The sequence below is a fragment of the Petaurus breviceps genome, unplaced genomic scaffold (assembly GCF_028583685.1).
Source record: "Petaurus breviceps papuanus isolate PSGF00001 unplaced genomic scaffold, PetGlider_PUasm1.0 91023, whole genome shotgun sequence".
NCBI lineage: Eukaryota > Metazoa > Chordata > Mammalia > Diprotodontia > Petauridae > Petaurus > Petaurus breviceps.
In genome coordinates this window covers 6,122,478-6,129,950 of record NW_027187398.1, presented here as the reverse complement: position 1 = coordinate 6,129,950, position 7,473 = coordinate 6,122,478, and the positions used below count along the sequence as shown (strand labels likewise).

Sequence of the window (7,473 nt, the reverse complement as noted above, 5' to 3'; positions counted from 1 at the left end):
CTTCCTTCCTTCCTTCCTTCCTTCCTTCCTTCCTTCCTTCCTTCCTTCCTTCCTTCCTTCCTTCCTTCCTTCCTTCCTTCCTTCCTTCCTGGCAGGGAGGAAGGCAAGGAAATTGGGGTTAAGTGACCTGCCCAAGGTTACACAGTTAATAAGTGTCAAATGTCTGAGGCTGTATTTGAACTCAGGTCCTCCTGACTCCAGGGCTGATGCTCTATTCACTGAGCCACCTAGCTGCCCCTGCTTGTCATTTCTTATAGCAGTATTCTATCACAGTCATGTACCTCGACTTGTTCAGTCATTCCTCAGATGATGGATATCTCCTCACTTTCCAATTCTTTGCCACCACAAAAAGAACTGCTATAAATATTTTTGTACCTATGGGTCCTTTTTCCTTTACTTTGAACTCTTTGGGATGCAGATCTAGTAGTGGTATTGCTGGGTCAAAGGATATACACAGTTTTCTAGCTCTTTGGGCATAGTTCCCAAATTGTTCTTCAGAATGATTGGATCAGTTCACAGCTCCACTAACAGTACATTAGTGTCACTATTTTTTTTTTCCATATCCTCTCCAGCATTTGTTACTTTTCTTTTCTACTATGTTAACCAATCTGATGCATATGAGGTATTATATCAGAATTGTTTTAATTTGCATTTTTAAAATTATCAGTGATTTAGAACATTTTTATATGACTATTGATAGCTTTGATCTCTTCTTCCAAAAACTGCCTGCTCAAGTCTTTTGTCAGATTATCTGTTGGGGAATGTTTTTCTCTCTTTTTTAAAAAATAAATTTGCCTCAGTTTCCTATAAATTTGAGAAATGAGGCCTTTATCAGAGAAGCTTGCTATAATTTTTTCAAATGTCCTACTTTTCTTTTAATTTTGTATAAACTAGTTTTGTTTGTGCAAAACTCAATTTAATTGCAATAAAAATTTTCCATTTTACCTCCTGTGATCCTCTTAATCTTTTCTTTGATCATAAGCTCTTTCCTTACCATAGATCTGACAGTTACAATTTTCCATGCTTCCTTAATTTGCTTATGATATCACCCTCTACCCATTTTGAGCTTATTTTAGTATATGGTGTGAAACATTGGTCTATGCCTTGTTTCTGTTAAGCTCCCAGAAGTTTTTGTCAATAGTGAGTTCTTGCACCAATAGCTGGAATCTTTGGTTTTATCAAGCTCTAGGTCGCTGTGGTGATTTCCTTTTGTATAGCATACCTAATCTACTCCATTGATCAACCACTCTATTTCTTACCCAGTACTAAATTGTTTTGATGATACTAAGACTTTGTAGCATAGTTTGAGATCTGGTGCTGCTAGGCTGCCCTCTTTCACTCTTTTCCCCATTAATCCTCTTGACATTTCTGATCTTTTATTCCCAAATAGAGGCCTGCACACTCCTGCTTTTTTTTTTTATTACTTTTTCTACTAATGTAATAAGGGGAATAGAGAGGAATAAAATAGAGGCCTGCACACTCCTGCTTTTTTTTTTTTATTACTTTTTCTACTAATGTGACTTTTCAAACTAAGAAATGGTCATGGAAGTTAAGGGATGCTGTTGGGAGGGTCGCATCCTTGGCCCCAGATGACCTGAGGAATAAGTGATTCCCATGCACTTAACTAAGAGTTCTTAGGCTCATGGGATCACAGATTTAGAGCCAGAAAGATCCTTAGAGGTCACAGGGTTATACAAAAGTAATAAAAAATACAGGTTTGGAGAGGCCTTTCCAAGGTTACATGGTCAGAAAGTGGCAGAGCTGAGATTTGATCTCAGGTCATCTGACTCCAAATCAATGTTCTTTGAGTTAGGTTTATATGTAACATTGGGGTCAATTTGCCTTCCTCCAAAGCTTTTTTTCTTTGGACCTCTTTGAGATCCATTATGAGTTTGGGAAAATTCTCTCTTGAGGAACCATTTTGGAGACCATTCAGATTTTGGTTAAATCCTCTCCCAGGTTAGAGATGGAACAGAGACTATGACTTGTCCAAAGTGCTAAATAAATCATTGGGAGGAAACCAAGCTCTGATTCAGAATACACAACTATAAGGGAGCTGTTCTTCCTGTTTCCCAGTTTATCTGATGGGTCAAGTCCTCTCAGCATAAGCTTTTCTTCAAGATCTCAAGGCTGGGAGAAGAAAAAGTTAGCTTTTGTAAGCACTGAAATAATAGTTCCACCCCTCTCCCCATCATGTGCTGTTCTGGGTAAGGGTTCAAGGAAGAGGGATTTTTAGGGAAAGGAAGAGACATGTTCTCCCTCCTTGAGGAATTCTTAGTCTGATGGGAAGACAGTCTCTGCCCCTAACTAGCCACCATTGTAATGAGAGGAGACACAGTCCCTAACCTTGGGATCTCCTAGTTTTATGGAGGAGACATAGCTTCTGTCATTAGGGAGCTTTCAGTCTGAAAGGGAAGATAGACCCTTCTCTCATGGAATCCTGTCTGATATGCAAAGACACAGTGCCTTTGAAAGCCTCTGGTCTTCTGGGGGGTAGATGGCTTCTGTCCTTAGGGGGCCCCTGTCTGACAGAACAACCATAATGCCTGACTTTAGAGAACCCTCTAGTCTTTTAAGAGAGAGACAGCTCATTTATTTCAGTCCTTAGCCTTATGGGGTAAACAGTTCTTGTCTTTGGGAAGTCTCCCTTCTGATTGGGGGGGGGGAGGTGTGTGTACACAGAGTCTGCCCTCAGAGAATTCTCATTCTGATAAGAGGGACACACAGGCTCTGTCTTTAGTGGGCTTTCAGTCTTATGGAGGAGACATAGGTACTCTGGGACTTCCCTCCCTGCCCCCCCCTTCCTCCCTGCCCCCTTATAATACAGGCAAGAATACCTATTCTTATGGGAGAAACCCAGTCCATGTCCTTGGTGAATGTCCAGTGTGATAAGGAGACCTATAGTCTGTCAGGACAAGAGAAACCCTCAGGAAGTCCCTAGTCTAGGAGGAGAAGGAGGAAAGGAGAACTAATTTTTGCCCTCTAGGAGTCTCAAATACTACAGTTTCAGATATTGTGCTTGCTTTCAGGGAGTCTCTATTCTGATAGTGGAGATAGCCCCTATCTTAAGGAAATCCCTTAGTCTTATGAGTCATAACCAATCCTTGAGGCTTATGGAGAAAACTCAGACTCTAGAAAACCTAAACCTGATCATGAAAAATAAACCCAGATTACTTTCAACACTATACATCTGCGTTAGACATTGCTCCATGTCTGAGCTATTTTTTTTCTTTCAGCTTTCTCCCACCTCACCCCTTCTCTCCATCACCCCTTGTCTTTTAGGTTACTTTTTGGCCATTGGTTTGTTCTTGCATTTTCATGGGAATACCTTGGCATGGGGCTGGGACCAATTTTGGAGAAAACAAGTTATAGATTTGGGGCCAGCTTTGCTCTTTCCTCCTCCAGGAAAGCTTGGATTCATCTGTAGACTCAGAAAACTGGAAGAGACCTTCCAGGTCAGCTAGTTCAGCCTCCTCCATTGAAGACACTAAGATCCAGAGATGTTAATGACTTGCTCAGTTAATGATGGAGCCAAGAACCCAAATAAACTCTCTTTCTTGAGCCACCAGGTCCTATAATCCCACTAGCAATTTATCATCCACTCTTGCTGTCCCCTTTGAAGTCCTTTGGGAATAAAAATGAATAGACATTTCTGCAGAGCAGTATGGTGGAGTAGGTGGAGTTCAAAGTTTTCTAGTCATGTAGTCACAGTTGGTGTGAGTGAGAAGGAAACAAGCATTTATTAAGGCACTGTGCCAAGTGCTTTACAAATGCCTTGTGAGGTAGGCGCTATTATTACCCCCATTTTACAGTTGAGGAAACTGAGGTAAACAAATGAAGTGACTTGTTCAGGGTCATACAAAGTGTCTGAGACTAGTTTAGAACTCTGCTTTCTGACTCCAGGCACCACTTAACTGCCTCTAGGAAGCAGATAAATCACTCAGCCTCCCCAAGCCTCATTTATAAAATGGAGACAATAATACTTATATATTGCCTATTGCCTAAAGGTGTGGGAAAAGCACTTTGTAAGCCTTACAACATTTTATATGTGAGTTATTTTTCCTCATTTAATTTCATTGAGAATCTGGATGGTTTGTTACATTAAGAACAGGGACTGGACCTGTGATTTAAGTGGGATAGGGATCTTCCAGGTGAGGAAACTCTTACCCATTCAGATTGGCACCTTCTTTCCACTTTACAATCTCAGAATTGTCTATAGCACTGAGAAGTTAAATGGTTTGCCCAGGGCCACATAGCCAGTATTCGTTAGAGATGAGACTTCCTCCCTTTAGAGGGGAATCCACTATATCATGCCACCTCTCAGAGTACCTAAGTGACTGAAATAGCACTACATAATTTAATACTATTGCTCTGTAAGAAATGATGAAGAGGATAGTTTCAGAGAGACCTGGGAAGATTTATATGAACCGATGTAGAGTGAAATGAGCAGAATTGGGAGAAAAATTTAGACAATAACAACACTATTGTAAAGACAAACAACTTTGAAAGACTTAGGAACTCTGATCAACACAATGACCAGCCACAATTCTGGAGGACTCAAGATGAAACATGCTACCCACCTCCTGGAAGAGAGATGATGGACTCAGTGCAGACTGAAGCATTTTTTTTTTTATGGACATGGCAATGTGGGAACTTGTCTTCCTTGACAATATATGTTTGTAACCAGGCTTTTGTTTTTCTTGCTTTCTTAGGGGGGTGGGGGGAGGGGGGAGGGATGGGAAGAGGGAGATTCAGATCTAAAAATAAAATAAAACTTAATTTAAAAATAAAATGGTACTTCATCTCCCCTCCCCTGCAGGGGGTGCAGGGAGGACTTGTTGATTGTTGGTTTGGATCCTCTTTCCAATCAGACCATCAGGTAAGATTTTGGTGGCTTAAAAACACCACAAGAGGGGCGGCCAGGTGGCTCAGCGAGTAAGAGCACCGGCTCCAGTGTCGGGATGACCTAGATCAAATCGGGGCTCAGAGACTCAGCACCACACCCAGAAATAACTGGCCGTGTAACCTGGAGCAAGTTACTTAACCCCGATTGCTTAAAAAAAAAACACCACAAGAACAACAAGTTGTGCATTGCTTTAGAATTTACAAAATTCTTTCCTTACAACAACAACCCTGTGAGATGGGTGGTGAAAGTATTATTTTCCCCATTTTATAGATGTGGAGACTGAGGCTTAGAGAGGTGACTTGTTTAGGATCACATAGCTACATAGTGTAGACTTGAACTCAAATCTTTTGACTCTAAATACCTAAGACAGTCTCCTGCCTGGAATCATAGTCAGAAAAAGGCAATTAATCATTTTCCCAAAGAGGTAGCCTACTGTAGGCCAGAGGTTAGTAGACTGGGAGGCAGAAGAGCCAAATTCTAGTGTAACTCTGTCTTATTTAAACTGACTTCTTCAATCTTTTCAGTCTTGGAATCCTAGAACTTAAACGCTATCAACATTTGAGTTCCAGCATTTATTGTTGTTACTATTGAGTTGTTTCAGTTATGTCTGACTCTCTGTGACCCGCTTTGGAGTTTTCTTGACAAAGGTACTGGAGTGGTTTGCCATTTCCTTCTCCAGCTCATCTTACAGATAAGGAAAATCGAGACAAATGGGATTAAGTGACTTGCCCAGGGTCTCACAGCTAGTAGTGTCTGAGGCTAGATTCAAACTCAAGTCCTCCTGATTCCAGGGCTAGTGCTCTACCCACTGTGCCACCTAGCTGCCATTATTTAGCAGAATCTCATTTTGTGGATAAAGAGACTGAGGCAAAGGAGGTCATGTGACTCTCTTAATGTCACACAATGTGTTAGGGGGCAGATCTAAGCTTAATCAGATAGAGTGAGCAAGCATGTATTAAGTACCTACAATGTTCCAGCCACTGTACTAAGTTTTGGGTGTATAAAGAAAGGCAAAAACAGTCTCTGGCCTCAAGTAGTTCATAATCTGATGGGGGAGACAACATATAAACAGTTAAGCACATATAAAATGTACAAAAGATAAATTGGGGATAATCTCAGGGGGAAGGCAGTCAGGATCCCTTATTCCTAGCACACTGTGCTTTCCATGGCCAAATATACGTCCAATGCTATCAGATGCTGTCTGCTCTGTGATTAGAAAATGAAATAGGCACATAGGCCTTGTCCTCAGGGAGTTTACTAATCTAGCTGGAGAGACTATACTCACACAAAGGCCCTTGTGAAAAAAAAAAGACTTTAGAACAACTCAATAAAATTTAATTCAGGAAATATTTATTAAGCACTCATTATATGAAAGGCATTGTATTCGATGCTAGGGGATACAAAAAGAAAAATAAAAGTCCCTTCCCTCAGAGATGTTACATTCCACTTGAGGCTGAGGAGAGATGCAATGTATCCACATATAAGTCAGCACAATGAATATACAAAGTAATTTCAAGGAGAGAGTGATCATGAAAGGCCTCTTGTATGAGGGGTCACCTGTTTTATGCTTTGAGGGAAGTTGGGTGTTCCTTGAAGCAGAGCTGAGTCAGGCATTCATTCTGGACATGACTGAAAGCTTGGGCAAAGTCATGGAGACAGGAAATGGCATGTCGTATTTGTGGAACAGCTTGCAGCACCAATTTGACTGGAATGGAGAGTCCAAAAAGGGGTTTTAGTAGGAAATGACAGGATATAACATAGCTAATATATGAAATGTATAGTCAATTAAGGATGCACTATAGCCTGTTCTTCAGAATCAAAAGAGAAACCATTAATTGAATTGATTAAAACCTTCAAAACTCCTCTTTTACTCATTTTCCTACTATAGTGGAAGTTATCACCATCTCCCAACCCACCTAGGCTTGTGACTTAGGTATCCTTCTCTGTTCCTCACTTTCACTCACCCCTCATGTTTAATCAGCTGGCAAGTGCTATTGTTTCTGCCTGCCTGTCATCTTGCCTATACAAGCCCTTCCCTCTCCTGATACAGTCTTCATCCTGTTGTGCTCTATTATCCTCTTATCACTTTAAGTGATGGCACTAGCCTGCTGATTGGTCTGCTTGCTTAAAGTCTCCATTTTCCACTCAGCTGTCAAATTAATCTTCCTCCAGCACAGGTTTGACCATGTCATCTCCTGTTCAATAAACTTCAGGGACTCCCTATGTATCAGCAATGCCATATTCACAATGCCTATAGAGATTACAAATATGCTGATATAATTATCCATTACAAAATACGTCATGTTTGCCATATGAGGAAATAAACTAGAAAATTTATTAAGATACCAAAAGACTGAGTCCCAAAACCAGAAAGTGAAAGCCATCAGAGTAGTTATGATATTGGCACAGGTAGATAAAGTAGAAAGCACCCACATTCTCAAGCCTTTAAAACAGAACAGGCTACCTCAGGCAAAGGTCCTCCTCTCCCCACTCACAGCAACCACCCAGCGTCCTGGAAGTGCGCTCCCAGCAGCTCCGGCCCCTGGCAGTCCTCAGCAGGAGTCCTT

At 41.1% G+C, this 7,473-nt stretch overlaps 1 long non-coding RNA gene across 1 annotated transcript; it reads right to left on the bottom strand.

Annotated features, from left to right (window-relative positions):
• Nucleotides 1-6,234: 6,234 nt before the first annotated feature.
• On the bottom strand, nucleotides 6,235-7,473 carry LOC138153668 (uncharacterized). Its single transcript, XR_011166427.1, has 2 exons — nucleotides 7,371-7,473; nucleotides 6,235-6,611 (listed from the first exon to the last, which is right to left on the bottom strand). It is a non-coding gene; the product is annotated as an uncharacterized lncRNA (long non-coding RNA).